Source organism: Equus caballus, chromosome 1 (assembly GCF_041296265.1).
Source record: "Equus caballus isolate H_3958 breed thoroughbred chromosome 1, TB-T2T, whole genome shotgun sequence".
NCBI lineage: Eukaryota > Metazoa > Chordata > Mammalia > Perissodactyla > Equidae > Equus > Equus caballus.
This window is the reverse complement of record NC_091684.1, coordinates 37,259,305-37,278,397: the sequence shown is the minus strand read 5'-3', so window position 1 is coordinate 37,278,397 and position 19,093 is coordinate 37,259,305. Positions and strand designations below refer to the sequence as shown.

Sequence of the window (19,093 nt, the reverse complement as noted above, 5' to 3'; positions counted from 1 at the left end):
ACCATGTAAATGTCCACCAAAGGTTGGAACAAGAATGTTCAGAACACTGAACGCTGAACAATGAGAACTTCCCAAATGCCTGGTAACAGCAAAATGGATAAACAGGTTACTACCCAGCATTCAGAATAACAAAGTAAACAATATAGATGAATCTCACAAAAATAGTGAGCAAAGGAAGTGGACACAAAGGATTTAATACTGTGCGATTCCATTTATGTAAAGTTCAAGAACAAGCAAAACTAACTTAGGCTGTCACAAGACAGAATGGTGATCACCAGTGCGGAGGAGAAAATGACTGGAAAGGGGGGCCGAGGGGACTTGGGGGAGCTGGGAATATCTTGTTTCTTGATTTGGATGCTGGTTAAGTCTACGAGTTCAATGTGTGAACAGCCACCAAGAGACACACTGATGATTCGTGCATTTTTCTCCATCTGTATTATACTTCAAGGAAACATTTTTAAAAATCATGTAGGGATATCTTGGTTCCCTCCTCTGAGGTACCAGTGACATGTCCAACACCCAGATGCCCCTACCCCCACCCATGCTGAATAAGAGGGACACAGGGCACGGATTGTCGGTTTAAAAAGAGAAAAAAAAAAAGAGAAGAAGACATGCTTTTCTCAGCTCACAGCTGCAACCTCTACAGTTAAAGACACTGAAACTAACATAGCGAGTTCTCTGGCTCCTGGAAGGAAGAAATCGACTCCTAAGAACTGGGGCACAACTGTAAATAAGAAGATATGAGAACTGTCTTCCCTTCAACCTTCTAGATGCTAATAACGTACCGCACTATATCTTATGCAGCAGAATACTTTCACACAGTCACAATGCCAGTTAAGTTGTGGTGTCATTTTGAGACCAATCACTTAGAGTTTAGAGAAAAAGGAATTGAATATATTAAGTGTATGCCTTATGGGCTCTTTAAAAGCCAAAAGTTATTACGGCTTTTCAAACTAGAAATGAAAAGGCACTGAAGCAATCTACAGTTTTCAATTTCCAATAAGATAAATATTCACAGCCATAACCCATATAAACAAAAAGCTCTCTGGGGTCCTCAATAATTTTTTTAACAGTAAAGGGTCTCACTTGAGCCCAGAAAGTGAGAAAATCCCTGTGGGTTATCGATTGTTGTGAAAACCACTTGCTGAGAGTTCTGTGTCTTCCTCTCCCTTCACGAGGAGCTGCTGTTTGGGAACTCCGAGTCCCTGGCTGGGCCGAGGTTATCAGTCCTTCTAGCTCAGGAAGCTACTTTTCAGTGACCTGAGGGACTTTGACCAAGTCTCTAGCTTGTTTCCTCCATGGTATTTTGGGTTACTTTGGTAGTTGGGGTTTTCTTTTCTTTCCTTTTTCTTATTTCTTTATTCTTTCATCTTTACTTTTATCATTTTTAAATTCTTTTTACTCAATATTTTAAAATTTAGTTTGTCGGTATTTTTCTTTTTTGTCTGGCATTTTGGTTCCCTTAGAAAGACCCGTTCCTCCTCGTCTCCAAGCGCGGCAGTGAGTCCAACACGCTGCGGCCCCTCAGCCACCGCTGCCGAGAGGCTCATGCTGACGGCGTCTCGGGAGACCACTGGGGAGAGTCACGGCTGGGCTGAAGGGGGCGCAGCACATCCTGACTGGGGAAGCGAGAGCCGGGAAGGTCAGTAAGGAGACTCGCCTCCTCCAGTCCAGAGACTGTCCCACAGGCAGGAATCGTGAAGGCTTGGATCATCCCAACATAGTGAAGTATCTGAAGTGACCGCGGCTGAGGAAACTCTCTGCCTTGTTAGGAGGGGCGCTGGTGGAGGAGGGGTGTTTGAGTCCCTAGGGCTCATGGCAGTAGGAAGGACGAGAAGCTGAAGGCAAATTCCACCAGACGGTGTCCGCTGTGCAAACTGTCACCAGAAGCGTATTGCCCATAGAGACTTAAAGGCAGAAAAGGTGCTCTTGGATTCTGGCCTGAACATCAGGATTGCATACTTTGGCCTCAGCACAAGTTCACGTTTTACAACAAGCGGGATACCTTCTGTGGCAGCCCCCCGATGCAGCCCCGGAACTCTGCCAGGGTCAAAGTGTGACCTGGTGGATATATGGAGTCTGGAAGTTATTCTACATGCACTGGTTGGCGGATTCCTGCCTTTCCATGGAGAGAACTTCTCAGAGATGTGGGAGCAGGTACCGAGCAGAATGTTATATACCCTCACACGTGTTCACAGAATGTGAAAATCTGTTTAAGAAATTTCTGATTCTCGAGGAGAAATAAGAGCAAATCGTGAAGGATCCATGAGTTATTGTGGGTCATGAATATGAGGAACTAAAGCCCAACGTGGAGCCACTCCCTGACTACAAGGTCCCCCGCGGGCTGAATTCATGGTGTCCGTGGGTTACACACGGAAAGAGAGATCCAGGACTCACTAATGGGCCAGAAATACAACGAGGTACCGGCCACATACCTGCTCCTGATCCGAGGAGAGGGCGCCCCCCTCCACCCCGAAGCCTCAGCCTCCAGCTGACCTCACAACAGCAGCGCCCCTTCCCCAGCCCCGAGGAACAGCACAGGGCTCTGCCAACCGCAAGCAGCACAGTTTCAGCAGCCCGCCATTCACACCTTTAACTGCTACCCTAAGAATACTCAGAGGAGCCACGCAGGTCCTGAGGAGGATCAGGGGACAGGGCCACAGCACAGCCGATATGCCTGCCAGCCCCCTACCCAGCCGCAGGGGAAGACCACCCCTGTCCCCCTGCCAACAGCGACCTCTCCACCAGCACAAATGAGAGCAGGAATTCCCCACTCTGGGAGGGGGCCAGCCCTGGCCAGGCCACCATGCAGAGCGGCACAGACATCCTAACCGTGCCAGGGCCTGGGCCCCCCATGGCTTCTGCTTCCGCCACAGTCTCCCCCACCTGCACCAGGAATCCAGGTGGGCCTCTGGGCTGCACCCCATGCAGGGCACCTGCGAGGATGAGGCCAGCACAGCCCCCAGCCGGCCCTGTGGCCCCCTCTAGCCACAACGTCAACATCCGTGGCGGAGTCTCAGGGGTCCAAAGGGAACTCCGCCCACACTGGCGCTAGACCCAGAGATTTTGCCCGAAGGTGAGACCCCAGCCTCTCCCTATGGCAATGGCTACAGCTGGCATGGGCCACTGGTTGCTTCTTCAGGAAGTTCAAGATCAAATCCACAGGAAGAAGTCTGTGTTTGAGGTTTGCCGGAAGGAACCTGAGTGAACCTGAAATCAAAGACAGAGGGACGACACGCCTCCCTCGCGCGGCGGGCAGGGAGGCAGGGATAAGAAAATCCAAGGCTTTCCAGCGGCCAAGCCGGCTCCCTACTCTTCAGATGGCGGATGAAGGTCCCAGCTCCGCGAGCCCAGGCGATGATGCGGGAGACGCGGGGCTCCCCGCAGGGGGACTCGCGCGCGGTGGGGCCGTGCACACGCCAGGGCGGCTCCCCCCGGCCGGCCAGCGCCACGGCTTCCAGGAGCATCGCTCCAGTAGAACCAGCGCCTGGGGACAAGAGGAGAGGCCGCGCTCGCCCGCCTGGGCCGAACGCAGCCTGGCCGGTGCTTCCCCGGAGCCCTGCTCTCTGCCTGGCCGTCTCTGTCTTCTCTTGTGCCTGGTGAGGGAGGACAGATGGCTCTGGAAGACAAGCAAATACAGTTCCAGTGAGGACAGGCAGAGGCTATGACTCAGAGCTCGCTGGAGCGGGGGTCGGCCGCCATCTCTTGGTTTGGCAGAGGCTCCAGGCAGGCAGGGCGATGGGAGAGGTTTCTCGTGAAAAGGGAAGGCTCCACGGGTGCAGACTGGAGGCTGCTGGCCAGCGGCCACCTTTCCTCCCTGCTCCGTTGGGACAGACTGGATCTGTGGGTTTCCCGGGAGGGTGGCTGTGGGTTTTCTGGGAGGGTGGCTCGGGGCTGGAACCTGCTCAGGCTGGGTGGTGGAGTTCTGTCACACCCTCCCCAGGCCCACCTCCCCTTCTCCCTCTCTTCTCCTTTTTCCCCTCCAAGCAAACCTCCTGGGCTGGCCTGCCCCTGACCCCAGGCACCTGGGCAGGTGGGGCTGGTCTGCTCTGAAGCTGCAGAGGTGAGGGGCGGAGGCTCTGGCCTCCTCCCACCCCGAGCCCTTTGCCCTCCCTCCTTCCCCAGAGCTGGGCATTGCTCCACAAGGCGCTATGCTAGGGGCATTTGTCCCCCTCCTCAAGTCTGTGCCATCACCTCCCCACCGCCCTCCAGGGCTGGGAGTGTGGAGGGGACTGCAGGGCTAATAGGGTCCTCTGGGCTTCCCCAGGCTGTTTGTCTCCCTGGTGACAGGGACAACGAGCATCCTCCATTCTAGGACAGCCTGTGTCTGAAAGCACCCCTGACCCGCCGTCCTCCCCACGGCTTCCTCTTGATTGGCATTGATCTGGACACCAGCTGGTTTCACTGCAGTGACCTCATCCCACCCCACCCTGCTGCCTCATCTCTCTGTCACCCTAGCCTGACAGTGTCACCCATCCTTGGGCTGGGGCACAGGTGGGGCAAAATGGCACCTGCCTCCTAACCTTACTGCTGGTGTAGGAATGGATGGTTATGGGCGCTGGCTAGTAGTGGTTGCTGCATCCTTCAATTTATTTCTCTGCTCTTTCTGTTCTTGAGAAATTGGGGCTCAGACCAAAAGCTCCCCTTCTCTCCACTCCCTATCCCTTCCCTGTGGAGCAGCCTGGATGCTCTGAAGCATCCACAAGAGCGTGGCTTTGTTCCCAAAGAAGGTAGGGGTCAGGGCACCCCAGTAAGTGGCCCCTCCCCACCCAGCATCCCCTCCTGCACTTAGTCTCTCGTAGGGACCAAACACATAGTAAAGAGAATGTTTGGGAGGGGAGCCTTTAGGCCTCTATAAAGACTTTTAATCTGAGAGGAAGGGGGAGACACTGGAGAGTTTTCACAGAGAACTGACATAAGCTGACTTATGCTTTAACAGAATCCCTATTTGATAGAGTGTTTAGGGGAACAAGGGCAGAAGTAGGTAGACAACAGGAAATATTGCCGTAACCCAGGGGAGTGGTGATGGTAGATTGGACCAGGATTATGGAAGCAAAGGTGGGAAGAGGAGTGTGTCCCTGTGGCTGGCAGCTTGTACCTGCTGAATTAGCGGTCAGCTGGCCTGACTTCTGATGGACCTCCAGCAGGGCTCTCTCTGCCTCTCAGGCTCAGTATGGTCTTCCATCCTCTTCTCCCAATCTCTTCTCCCAGCTGATATCAGAAGATTCAAGCAGCAGAGGCCAAAAGGAGTAATATAAGATGTTAAATTAGTAAGTATGGAGAGATGAGACAGAGGAAGAGAAAGGCCATACGTTCATGAGTCTTAGTTGCAAGCAACAGAAACCAACTCAGGTTGATTTCAACATGAAAGGAGTTTATGATAATGATATTGTGTAGATCACAAAATTGCCAATATGGATGGAGAGCCAGGTTCTGTGAAACACAGGATCAATGCCCACTACGACATGGCACAACTCATCAAGTGTGGACATCCCTACCACCACTGGCAAGGAGAAGACTCTACAGCTTGTACCACCAACTCCTCCAGCAATGGACCCTGCATACCACCCCTAGCCCTGCTCTCTCTACTGCCCTTGGAACTCAATCTGAATGGAGGTTCCTGGTCTCTACCTCTTTCAGTCACTGATTCCTGACTCCAAGTCAAATAAGTCACTTGACCAGGCCCTAGCTGCAAGGGAGTCTAGGAAAGCAGGTTTGGCATTTTTATCTCCCATTGGGTGAGGCACCCTCTGCATCCCACTATGGCTAATAAGGTTAGGAAAATACCAAACATACAAGGGATTTCAGATGCTAAGCAGATTTGAAAAAAACAAGAGCCAGCCCTGATGGCCTAGTGGTTCAAGTTTGGCATGTTCTGCTTTGGCAGCCTGGGTTCGTTCCATAGAACCACACCACTTGTCTGTCAGTAGCCATGCTGTGGCAGCAGCTCACATAGAAGAACTAGAAGGACCTACAACTAGAATATACATCTATGTACTGGGGCTTTGGGGAGGAAAAAAGAAGGGGGGGGGGGGAAGATTGGCAACAGATGTTAGCTCAGGGCAAAACTTTCCCAGAAAAAACAAAACAAAACAAAAAAACAACTGAAAACACAAACACACGTGTGCATAAGACAAAGTATATATGATGGGGATCAGTGAATGTCCTATGATTATAAAATTACCAGACTGATTTCCATCTGTGGCTCTAATCCACACCACCAGAAGAAAAACCCAAGAGAAAAATTACTCTACTGAGGGAACTACCTTAAATGAAAATACTTTTTGGATATTTGTTTAAATATTCTTGTCAACAGCATGACAAAATTTTTATAAAACAATGTTTGTGATAGATAGACAAATCTTGACCATATGGTTGACAAACCCCCTTGACCCAGCTGTAACTGGAGCTCAATAAATCCTTGGAATTCCCAGGTATTCAAACAAATAAATTGCCTTTTCAATTCTAGTTAGTTTGAAATGAGTTTCTGTCACTTGCGCCCAAGAGAATCTGGAATAAACAACTATTTTAATAAAATTGGGACTTAACATTTGTTGATTCTATTTGTTTGGACTACAGACGTGAATGGACTTAGGTGAGAATACTTTTAAATCATATCAGAAGGAAATGGGGAAAAAAATGGAAATGATTATAGATTTATTTTTATAACTCCATCTGTGAGAGCTTTTATACATTTTATTTTCTTTACCACTTTTTGTTATTTTTTAAGGTTTAGTTTTTCTTAATGTGCGTAAGTGGGACAAAAGCACGTTTAACAAAAAAGAAGAAATGGGTCCTATGGTATTTCCAAAATTTTTTAAGTTCCAGGCAAGGCAGGTTCTATCTGTTCCTGGAGAGTAATAAACTTTGATATAGGTTTAATGTCAATGTGTAAAAGAATAGATTTTAAAACAAGCTACTTATAAAATAGGAGGGGAAAAGAAGTAAGGGAGACTAAATCTGTGATTAAGTAATCGCATAAAATTAAAGCACAACCAGGCATCTGAGTCTAGCACTGATGCCTTCAAATCCTCAATACACACACACACACACACACACACACACACACATTAAACAGGTACTTTGTTCAAGGGTTCTAGACACTAGATTAAACTTAAATAGTGCATAAAAATGTATGAATTTTATGAGATACTTCCCACTAATCATCAAAAAATGAACATGGACATTTGCCTCCCCTCCTTCCTATGACTCCACTAAAATAATAGTAACTGGATTAGGTTGAAAGGTCAAACCCCAAGGATAAATAGAAGTGGCAAGGAGACAACAGCACAATTTTGGAAGCAAGAATGCAGATGTATGAGCAGTAACTTTCTAGAAAACATGAGAAAGCCAAAACCTAAGCCGGCGGTGGCAGAAGTATAAGCAAGCTCGTTGCTGCCACAGGTGAAATGGAGGCATCAGGGGCCCTGTGGAAAATTCAGAGGAGTCGCTGGAAGTCTGAGTACAGATGGTTAGACGCGCCTTCCCCTCCCCACTGGCAGAAGACCAGATGTTTACTCTCTGGAGATGTTAATTCAACAAAGCTCTGGACTTTAGGGCCCCCGTCTCCCCTGTGGGCAGAGAGGCTGTGCTGAAAACGTGAACAAGTGAGAGTCCTCACACCAAACACTGACCCTCTGGCCCCCTTGTCCCCTAGGCCCCCTGAATATTGGGGATTAATTTAGGGTGCAGCTTTCAGGCTACCTTACTTTCTGCTTTCTGTTTATAGTTACGTGTTTTGAATTCTTTACAATGACATGCATCATTTATGTATATAAACAAAATTCAGGAGGTAGATTACTTCCCACTTAGATATACCAGGTGCTGAGGAATGTATTGATTTACTCCAGCAACGAAATGACATCTGGAACAGCAGCTAAACGGGAGAGACCATCTGATTAAGTTGATAATAATCCACTGCTGTTCCCGCAGATCCATGTGCCCCTTGCATAGGCATAATTGAGCAATCCTTGGGGTTGCGATCGCCCAACTGATAAATATCTGACCAAATTCAAACGCTTCTGTCTAGCTTCCAAGTCTAAGCGCTCGTCCCTACGCCATAAGACCTCAGTGACTCGCAACCACATTCAGTTGCCACCACAAATCTGGACCTGCAGATTCATTACTAGACATTAGTTACTCTCACTTTTTGGTAAAGAATATATTTTAAAAATTCACCCTCTCCCAAATATTAAGTAGAGTGCAAGGTAGGTACCAAAATAAGATCCAATCCTTCTCCTGCAATATTTGAGTGGTTTCTAGTGGGAGTCCGAATTGTGACTGGCTCTCTAGACGGCGGTTTGGTAACGGATCAATGTCTTTAACCGCCACGCTGCCCGCGAGCGGCCGGGCTGCCGAGGGGCCGAGTGTCCGCCGTCCGCTGGCCTCGCCTGGGATGTTCTCACGGCCGCCGCGGCCTCGGTCCCCAGCTTCCCGGACTCCGGGCAGCGGAGATTGGCGGAGCTGCGGGAGGCGTTACACCACCAGGAGAGACTTTTCACAATGAAAAATTCACTTGCAAGTTGCCCACCGAGGGTAAAAAGATTTTAGACTCTATGGCCAAACTGCAAGCGGCCATTGCGGAAGGTGGGGTCTTGGAGGAAAAAGGGGACGGTTTCATCCCCTTACAATAGACTGTAGGCTAAGGTGAAAAGCCGCTGCAGGAGTGGATGTGGACAGAGACAAGGCCCAGCATTCTGACACTGATACTGACGTTTCATGACTAGTCTCTGGCTGTTCCTCTGTAGCTACGGCAGGCCATCTAAAACACCTTCACACAAGCAGGGACCGTCCATCTCTACAAACCAGGTGGACAGACTTCACGGGCGTCTGCAGTGGACAGGGGCAAGGCTTCCAGCTGCAGAGCCAGTGCAAGGAAAATTATCAGGGATAAAGAGGCATATTACATAATAATAAAGGAGTCAATTCCCCCAAAAGACATAACAATCCTTAATTTGTGGATAAACCTAACAACAGAGCATAAAAATACGTGAGGCAAAAACTGATAGAATTGCAAGGAGAAATAGACCAATCCACTACTATAGTTAGAGATTCCAGCACTCCTCTCTCAGAAATGGATGGATCCAGCTGGCAGACAATCAGTAAGGACATAGTTGAACCAATGGCACCATCAATCAACTGGGTCTATTGACGTTTATAGAATATTTCATCCAAACAGTGCAGAATACACATTTTTCTCAGACTCATATGGAACATTCACCAAAATAGACGAAATTCTGGGACATAAAACACACATTAACAAATTTAAAAGAATAGGAAGCAAACAATATGCTCTCAGATCACAATGGAATTAAACTTGAAATTAACGACAGAAAGATACTTGGAACTATCTTTAGATTTAGAAGATTAAACAACATACTTCTAAATAACACATGAGTCAAAGAAGAAGTCTCGAGAAATTAAAAAATTTTTGAACTAAATGAAAGTCAAAACACAACTTAAAATTTGTGAGATGCAGCAAAAGCAGTTCCAGAGGGAAATTTATAACACTGAATGCATATATTAGAAAAGAAGAAAGATCTAGAATCTATAAACTTCTACCTTAGTAACCTAGAAAAGAAGAACAAACTAAATCCAAAGTAAATAGAAGAAAGGAAGCAAAAATTTGCTCTAATTTAATCTAAGACAGGAAATTGACAGAGAAAATCAAAGAAAGCAAAAGCTGGTTCCTTGAAAAGATCAGCCAAATTGATAAACCTCTACCAAGGCTAACCAAGAAAAAGAGAGAAGACAAATTGCTAAGACCAGAAATGAAAAAGAGGCCATCACTACTGACCCCACAGACATTAAAAGGATTAAGAGGAACATTATGAACAACCCTATGCCCATAAATTTTGTTGATCTTTTTAAAAAATCAAATTTTGGTCTTGTTGATTTTCTCTATTGTTTTTCTATTCTTTATTTCATTTATCTCCTCTCTAATCTTTATTCTTTCCTTCCTTCTGTTACCTTTGGCTTTAGCTTGCTCTTCTTTTTCTAGTTATTTAAGGTGTATAGTTAGGTGATGAATTTGAGATCTTTCTTCTTTGTTAATAAATGCATTTACAGCTATAAATTTCGCTCCTAGCATTGCTTTTACTACATAATTTTTGGAATGTTGCATTTTCATTTTCATTTGTCTCATGATATTTTCTAATTTCCCTTGTGATTTCTTCCTTGACCCATTGGTTGTTTAAGTGTATGGTGTTTAATTTCCATGTGTTTGTGAATTTTCCACTTTTCCTTCTACTACTGATTTCTAGTTTCATTCCATTGCAATCAGAAAAGATACTTTGCATGATAGCAATCTTTTAAACTTTATTAAGATTTGGTTTGTGTACTAACATAGGGTCTGTCCTAGAGAATTTTCCATGTGTATTTTGCTGTTTTTGAGTGAGGTGTTCTGTATATGTCTCTTAGGTCTAATTGGTTTATAGTGTTGTTAAAATCCTCTCTTTCCTTATTGATCTTCTATCTGATTGTTCTATCCATTATTGAAAGTAGGGTATTGAAATATCCAACTATTATTGTAGAATTGTCTATTTCTCTCTTCATTTCTGCCAATTTTTACTTCATATAATTTGGTGCTATGTTATTAGATGTGTATGTGTTTATAATCGTTACATATTCTTGATGAATTGGAACTTTTATCAATCTATAATATCCTTTTTTGTCCCTTGTTACCTTTTTAGACTTATAATCTATTTTGTCTGATAATAATATAGCCACCCCAGCTCTCTTTTGGTTACTGTTAGCATAGAATATCTTTTCCATCCTCTTACTTCCAACCTCTTTGTGTCTTTAAATCTAAAATGAGTCTTGTAGACAACAAATGGTTGGATTATACATATTACATCCAATATGAACAAGATCTACATGAGAAAAAGTACAAAACTTTGATGAGAGAAATCAAAGGAGATCCAAATAGATATTTCATATTCATAGACAAGAAGACATATTGTTAAGATAGTTCTTCTCAACTTGATCTGTAGATTCAACACAATCCCAGTCGAAATCCTAGCAAGTTACTTTGCAAATACTGATAGATTCTAAAGTTTATATCAAAAGGCAAAAGACTCAGAATAGCCAAAACAATATTGAAAAAGAACAATGTTGGAGAACTGACATTACTGACTTCAAGACTTACTATACAATTACAGTAATGAAGTCAGTGCGTATCAGTGAAAGAATAGACAAATAGATCAATGCAACAGAATAGAGAGCCAGAGACAGACGCACACAAATGCAGTCAACTGATATTTGACAAAGGGGCAAAGGCCATTCATGGAGATAGGATGGTCTTGGCAACAAATGGTGCTGGAACAACGAACACTCACATGCAAAAAGATGAATCTAGACACAGACCTTATATTTTTCACAAAAATTAACTCAAAATGGATCATAGACCTAACTGTAAAATACAGAACTATAAAATTTCTAGATGTTAGTAGAGGAGAAAATTGAGGTGAATTTGGGCTTGACAATAAGTTTTTAGATGCAACACCAAAAGCATGATTCAAGAAAGAAAAAATTGATTAAGTTGGACTTCATTAAAATTAAAAACTTCTGCTCTGTGAAAGACACTGTTAAGAGAATGGAATGACAAACCACAGCCTGGAAGAAAATATTTGCAAAACACATATCTGATAAAGGACTTGTATCCAAAATACACAAAGAACTCTTAAACTCAATAACAAGGAATCAGACAACCCCATTAAAAAGTGGACAAAACATTTTAAAAGACCCGTTACCAAAGATGGCAAATAGCAGATCAAAAGATGCTCAACAGCAAATGTCATTAGGGAATTGGGAATTAAAACAATAGGATACCACTATATATTCATTAGGATGGCTAAAATCCAAAACACTGACTACACCAAATGCTGGCCTGGATATGGAGCTACAGGAACTCTCATTTATTGCTGCTGGGAATAGAAAATAGTACAGCCACTTTGGAAGAGAGTTTGATAGTTTCTTAGAAAGCTAAATAAACATAATTTTACCATATGATCCAGGAATCAAGCTCCTTGGTATTCACCCAAATGAGTTGAAAACTTATGACCACAAAAAACCTGCACACAGATATATATAGCAGCTTTATTCATAATTCCCCAAATTTAGAAGCAACCAAGATGTCCTCCAAAAGGTGAGTGAATAAACAAACTGTGGTACATCTGTACAGTGGAATATTATTGAGCAATAAAAAGAAATGAGCTATCAAGCCATAAAAGACTGGGAAGAAACTTAAATGCATATTGTTAGGTGAAAGAAGCCATTCTCAAAAGGCTACATACTGTATTATTCCAACTATGACACTCTGGAAAAGCCATAACTATAAAGACAGTAAAATGATCAGTAGTTAGCAGAGGTTCTGGGGAGATGGATAGATAAATAGGTGGAATCCAGGGGATTTTCAGGGCAATAAAAGTATTCTGTTTGGTAGTGTAGTGATGGATACATGACATGTGTTTGTCAAAACCTTTTGTACATAGAATACATAACACAAAGAGTGAACACTAATGTAAACTGTAGACTTTAGTTAATAATAATGTATTGGTATTGATTTATCAATTGTAACAAATGTACCACACTAATGTACGAAGTTAATAATAAAGGAAGTTGTGTTGGGAGGGTGGAATGGGGGAGAATGAGATATTTTGGAATCCATACTTTATGCCCAATTTTTCTGTAAACATAAAACTGCTCCCTCCAAAATGAAATCTATTAATTAAAAAAAAGTAGGTTGAGGGGGCTGGCCCCGTGGCCGAGTGGTTAAGTTCGCACGCTCCGCTGCAGGCGGCCCAGTGTTTCATTGGTTTGAATCCTGGGCGTGGACATGGCACTGCTCATCAAGCCACACTGAGGCGGCGTCCCACATGCCACAGCTAGAAGGACCCACAATGAAGAATATACAACTATGTACCGGGGGGGCTTTGGGGAGAAAAAGGAAAAAATAAAATCTTTAAAAAAAAAAAAGTAGGTTGAGGGGCCGGCCCCATGGCCTAGTGGTTAAGTTCAGTATGTTCCATTTTGGTGGCCCAGGTTCAGTTGCTGGGCACAGACCCACCTGACTCATCAGTGGCCATGCTGCGGTGGTGACTCACATACACAATAGAGGAAGATTGGCACAGATGTTAGCTTAGAGAAAATCTTCCTCAGCAAAAAAAAAAAGTAGGTTGAGGGGCTAGCCCCATGGCATAGTGGTTAAATTTGGCACACTCTGCTTTGCCAGCCCAGGTTCACGAGTTTGGATCCCTGGCACAGACATACACCGCTCTTTAGGCATGCTGTGGTGGCAACCCAAATATAAAGTGGAGGAAGATGGGCAACAGATGTTAGCTGAGGGCTAATCTTCCTCAGGAAAAAAAAAGTGGGTTGATTTTTAACATAAAATTGGAAATCACTAGAAAGATTTTAGTCAGGAAAGCAACATGGTCAGATACAGATACATGGATAAAGCTGTCTGGAGGCAGCATGGGAAGGGATGAGGGGTAGAGTGAAGAAGAAGGGGGGAAATGTACAAAGCCTGGCATCAAAATGATCCTTATAGAAGATGGAGACAGTCTCAGCTAGAGTAATGAGGAAGGGAAAGAAGAGATGGTTTGAGAAATATTTAGAAGGTCAAATAGGCAAGATGTGGGGGTTGGTTGTATATGAATGGTAAGAGAGTGAGAAAGAAAGGATGATGTCCAGTTTGCTAGCTTAGATGACCAGGTGGGTAATATTCTGCCTAATTAGACACGAAGTTCCACTGTCAACTCTCAGATAGCACGCTGTGTCCGTTCCCTCGTCATCACAGATTGAATATGTAACGATTTGTGTGCTTGTTTGTTTAGTGGTAGCCCGCCCCTCTAGACTGACAACGCAGTGGCGTAGAATCGTGTCTGCTCCTGCTCATCCTTGTGTCACCAGCACCAGCACAGTGAGTGGCACAGAGTCAGTATGGAGTAAAAGTTGTCCAAAAAAATACAGAATGAGAAAGGAATATACAGAAAGAAATGACACTTTAATGAGTGCCTTTTCAGACATGGTGAGTTTGAAATAACTGCAAAAATCCAGGTGTAGATAACCAAGTGGCAGCTGGAAAGGAGTCTGAAACTCGGGGAGAAATTAGGTTTGGAGACAAAGATTTGAGAGTCACCAGCATGTAATAAAAGCATGAAAGAGAGAAGGGCATCAGGAGCAGACCCTGACAAAGTTCAACATTTAAAGGGATTTCCTTCTTCCTACTTCTTAGTCAATTACCTTTGCCACTTAGAAGGACACAGTCACTGTCCCCTGGGCTGCTCACAAAGCTGGCACATGACACAACTCCAGGGGACACAGTTCTATGTTGTGCTCCGGGGAGGGCCCACCTATGCCTTTATGACCTTTCCAAGGCAACATCACATGCCTATATTATCTTTCCCCCGTATTGTCAACAAAGTGCTCCCAGTCCTTTAAACAGCCCCCGAATTCCATGAAATCCTCCCACGCTGGACCACAGAATCGCAATTATTCTGAATATTCTGGCCATCGGATCGCAAACTGCTACTCTGCTTAATCAAAATGTAGAAATCTTACTCTTTCCCAGTTTTTTTTTCAATTACATACCTTTGTTTGTCGTCTACCTTTAAGACCAAATTAGGCCTGTCTTGATGTAAACACCTGCTGTCTATTTCTATCTCATTTATCGTTTCTGTTGTCTGTGTGTTTGGCCACAGCAGGGTCTGTGTGCTTTGACCCGGTGCACACCCTGAAGAATCACAGGCTGTGTCAGGTAGGGTGACAGGACATCCTGGAGTTTTGAGATGTTCTGTTGAAAATATTAGGTGATGTGTCAAACTGTGCATTTTGGCTCAGAAAACGTTCATCAAGGAAGGACCCAGGCTCCTCCTGCCTGTCCTCTGTGCCATCCTTAGTAATACTGGCTGTGTCCTCACAGTTGTCATCTCGTGGACAGTGATGGCTGTTCCACCTCAAGTTTGCATGTGCCCAGGAAGATGAGGGCAGAAGGAGGGGGGAACAAGGGAAAAAAGAAATTACTTAATTACTTGTACTAAGTCCTTGTTATTTTATTCTAGAAAGGAAGCCCTCCTCAGTGGTTTTCACTACATCTCACTAACCATCTCAGCTACAAGGGGACAGAGATCAAGCTTGGAGCTTTTACAGCCTGTATGATGGAGCTAGGCAAGAGATGGGAGAAGAGAATGCTGAGAACTGCCAATCAAACACTTCAGACTTAGGAATAAATCTAAGTCACATTATTACATTTGCATATGTCCTAAAATCCTGTGAACATATCTTAAGCTAATTTACCCGTGCTGATGTTGATTGCTATTTGCATAATTCTTGGAGTGATCTTATTTCAAAAATTTCCACGCTGTAATATCTGAACAATATTACCGTCCTTTTTTATTTTCAATCTTGATGTCAGTTTGTATGGTCCATTTAATCAAAGTGAGCTAGGAAACGGATTGAAACTATTTCTTGATGCTAATTCAGGATATTGAATAAGATATCTTTTTAGCCACATGTTGTTTCTTAACTTTGTTCCTGGAATTTTCCCCAGTTGTGGCAAGAATATCTTTGGTTGGCAAGCAACAGTTCCAAAGATAATTTACCTATCTTCCCACATGTTTGCCCTGCTTGGTACATTACATAAATTGGAGTTGGTGCAGCTGTAGAATCAGAGAACGTGCTTTGTTTGTAGAGCCCTTTTCGTGGAGAAGTGCTTTGTCTCCATCTGGTGGACAACCTTATCTTTGCACTGTCTGCAGGCGTTCTCAGGCGTGGCTGCAGCGGTGGTGCCAGTGAGCAATCCCAATATCCAGGCCCCTCCCCAGACCAAGTCAGTCAGAAGGCATGGGATGGGACCCGGGGTCAGTACTTCTTTTTTTTTTTTTTTTTTTTGAAGATCTGTAGCTAATTTTAATGTGTAATTAAGGTTAAGAACCCCTGAATTTGAAGGAGCTCTAAATCAGTTATGAATACTGAGGCAAGCATTCCTCCCATTAAAATGCTTATAAAGGAAAAAGAGCAATCTATGTAATTTCTGTAGCCTTCTGAAGGCCTTTTTCCGCCTTCCAGGGGGAAAATAGTCAAGGAGTTGCTAAGAATATAAGAAATCTAAATCTAAATTGCTTCCTGTATGATTCTCCCTATGATGAGGCAGAATGTGCTATAAGACATGCACACACGCACACACACACACAAGCACATGCACGCACACAGTCAGACTGGTTCCTGGGTAAAACTGTTAAGTAGTTTCCATCTGATTTTGATATCTTATGTATCTACAGAAAACTTTCTTCCATATTTTCTCATTTAATTCTCTCAAGAACTTGTTAAAATGAGTAGTCCTTCTTCCCATGAGTCCTAATCCTCACCTGGGAACACAGAGCCCCAGTGTATCTTAGGTGTCCCTGCTATTCCCTCCATCTTTTTGCTCATTAACTTACTTTGCTGGGATTGGCTTCCTTCTCGACTTGCTAGCTTTGAGAAAAGCTTCTCAAACTAAATCCCACTGATAGTGGCTCGGTCCTCATCATGATGCATGCATTACTGCTATAACATTTAGTTATTAAGAAGGAGACCTGGTTCTGCTTCTGGCAGTGGTTGGCTAGATGGTTCTGACCTCTCTCACTGAAAACAACCACAAAAGTTGTATAAAATAAGGCCATTAAAGAGTGAAAAAGGCAAAGCAGGGAGTGAGAAATAATACTTGCAATGCATATAACTGACAAAGGAGCTCATATCCAGAAGATATACAACTCCTACAAATCACTAAGAAAAAGACTGACAACACAATAAAAAATGGGCAAGAGACTTCACAAAGGGAATATTGAAATAGGCAATAAAGAGATGAAAAGGGTCTCAACCTCATTAGTAGTCAAGGAAATACAAATTAAAATCACAATATGTACACCTACCACTCCCAGCAGAATGGCCAAAATTGAAGACTGACAAATACCAAGTGATAATGAGCAACTGCGGTTCTCACGGTGAGAGTGTAAACTGGTACAACCAATTTGGAAAATTGTTTGGTGGTGTCTCCTAAAGTTGAACATACAGACATATCTTATGACATACCGGTTTCACTCCTAGGTACACCCACAGAAATGCATGTAAGTGTGTAGCCAAGACATGTTTAGGAATATTTATAGCAGCATTATTTATAAATAACCAAAAACTGGAAACCTAAATGTCCTTCAAAAGTAGAATGGATAAATTGTGATATATTCATACAAATGAAACATTGTATAACAATAAACAAAAAACCAAAAATTTTTCCAGCAGCAAAAACAACTGCTACACACACACCAAATGGGTAAATCTGACAAATGCAATTTTGCAGAAATACGTGAGGTCAGACACAAATGATGCATATTTTAAAAATTTCTTTTATATAAAGTTTGAAGCAGGCCAAACTAATCCATGCCGTTAAAAGTCAAGGCAGCTGCTACCTTTAGGTAACAGGGAGGGGTAGTGACTGCAGAGGGGGAAGGGATAATGATGTATTTCTTACCCTGAGTGGTCATTACATAGATGTGTTCGCTTTGTCATAATTCATCAAGCTGTAAACCACTTTGTACATTTAAATTTTTTAAAAGTTAAAATACAAAACACGACATTCAAAAGTCGCTCTGTAAATATCAAGTTTTCCTTGGGTTTTCCACCTTAAGTGAGAGTTTTAATTGATGAGATGTAACTGGCAGTGCTCCTCAAACTACTACACATCTGATCACCTGGGCGTCTTGTGAAAGGGTGGATTTGACCCAGCATTCTGGAGTGGGGCCCAAGATTCTTGGAGTTCTAGGAAGCTCCCAGGTGATGCTCATTCTTTGAGTAGCAAGGACCTAGGCAAAATCATGATCCACAGATAGTAATGTTTTGAATTGTTAATAGATGTTAATACTACTACTAAAATCAAATCAAAATTTACTTTTAAAATGTAATACTAAGCACGTTTAGGCCATTTCCTCTTATTTTGTGATAATTCGTCTTCAAAAAATAAGTGTGCCATACCTGAAAATAAACTCAACAAACATAAAGCTGCTAAATACGGCCACGGGCCAGTCACTGTCACAGTACCTCATTTAATCCAGAAGAAGATGCCAGGAAGTGGTAGGAAACATCGCATGATTCTGCACACAAGTGTTTGGCCTCTTGCTGGATAAGCAGCACTTAGCAACTGGCATCTCTATGTTAGATTGTCTATGGCAGCGGCAAGCGAACTCTTCCTGTAAAAAGCCAGATGGGAGATATTTAGGTGTTGCAGAACCTGGGATCTCATTCCCAACTACTCAGCTCTGCTATTATAATGTGAAAGCAACCATAATGATATGTAATTGAATGGGCGTGACGGTGATCCAAAAAAGTTTACGGACAAAACAGCTGGCAGGCCAGTTTCCAGCCTCCGGTCTGTGGAATCTTCAGTCCATGACCTGTAACCTGTCTCAAAATTTCCACATAGTTTATCTTAGAAAATATTTTAGAATCTCTAATTTGTCTTCTTTTTGATTAAAATTTCAAAAATGAATTTTAACTTTTTAAAAACAATCCATGTGCATATTGTATCTCAAGAATGACTTTTTATTGTTGTGAATGGTCATTCACAGTCAAATAAGTGTAAAAATGCTCATCTAAGGACAAAGAGAGTCTCCAAATTAAATGATATCTGGAGTGATAATACAGAGGAGCTAAGTGTGAGTATAAAATTGCATTCTTGAACCCCACACTGCTAGGTCATTGGCCCACCCGCACTACAGTTTCTCAGGACTAGCAACCATCAATCGTTGCAGTACTAAGTTGGAGTGCAAACAGCACAGAAACAATGTGTGTGGATTTAGATTCCATACAGAACCTAATCGTGCTGAGGCCATACCATGAGGCTGTCAAAGATACACAAAACCAAACTTGAATTAAAGCGATGAAACAGATTTTATTCAGTAACTACTGACAGTAGGGGAAAGAGCCGAGCTCCATTTCAATTTGCAAAGTGGTGACTGGGTGTCTTAAAGGGAGAAAGAGGGTGTAGGGAGGGGGAGTGATCTGGGACTCAAGTGAAAAATTACAAAGCACTGGTCAGTGTACATGCCATCAGGCCAGCTGT

The 19,093-nt window shown here is 43.4% G+C and overlaps 1 long non-coding RNA gene and 2 other non-coding genes across 3 annotated transcripts; 1 reads left to right on the top strand and 2 right to left on the bottom strand.

The window, feature by feature from the left end:
• Nucleotides 1–1,395: 1,395 nt before the first annotated feature.
• On the bottom strand, nt 1,396–8,636 carry LOC138923438 (uncharacterized). The gene is made up of 3 exons (XR_011437040.1): nt 8,216–8,636; nt 5,099–5,211; nt 1,396–3,619 (listed from the first exon to the last, which is right to left on the bottom strand). It is a non-coding gene; the product is annotated as an uncharacterized lncRNA (long non-coding RNA).
• MIR9052-1 (microRNA mir-9052-1) lies at nt 1,477–1,591 on the bottom strand. The gene has a single exon (NR_128072.1). It is a non-coding gene; the product is annotated as a microRNA mir-9052-1 (primary transcript).
• An 8,996-nt stretch (nt 8,637–17,632) lies between the features above and the next one.
• MIR9053 (microRNA mir-9053) lies at nt 17,633–17,775 on the top strand. Its single transcript, NR_128074.1, has one exon. It is a non-coding gene; the product is annotated as a microRNA mir-9053 (primary transcript).
• The last annotated feature ends 1,318 nt before the right edge of the window (nt 17,776–19,093 follow it).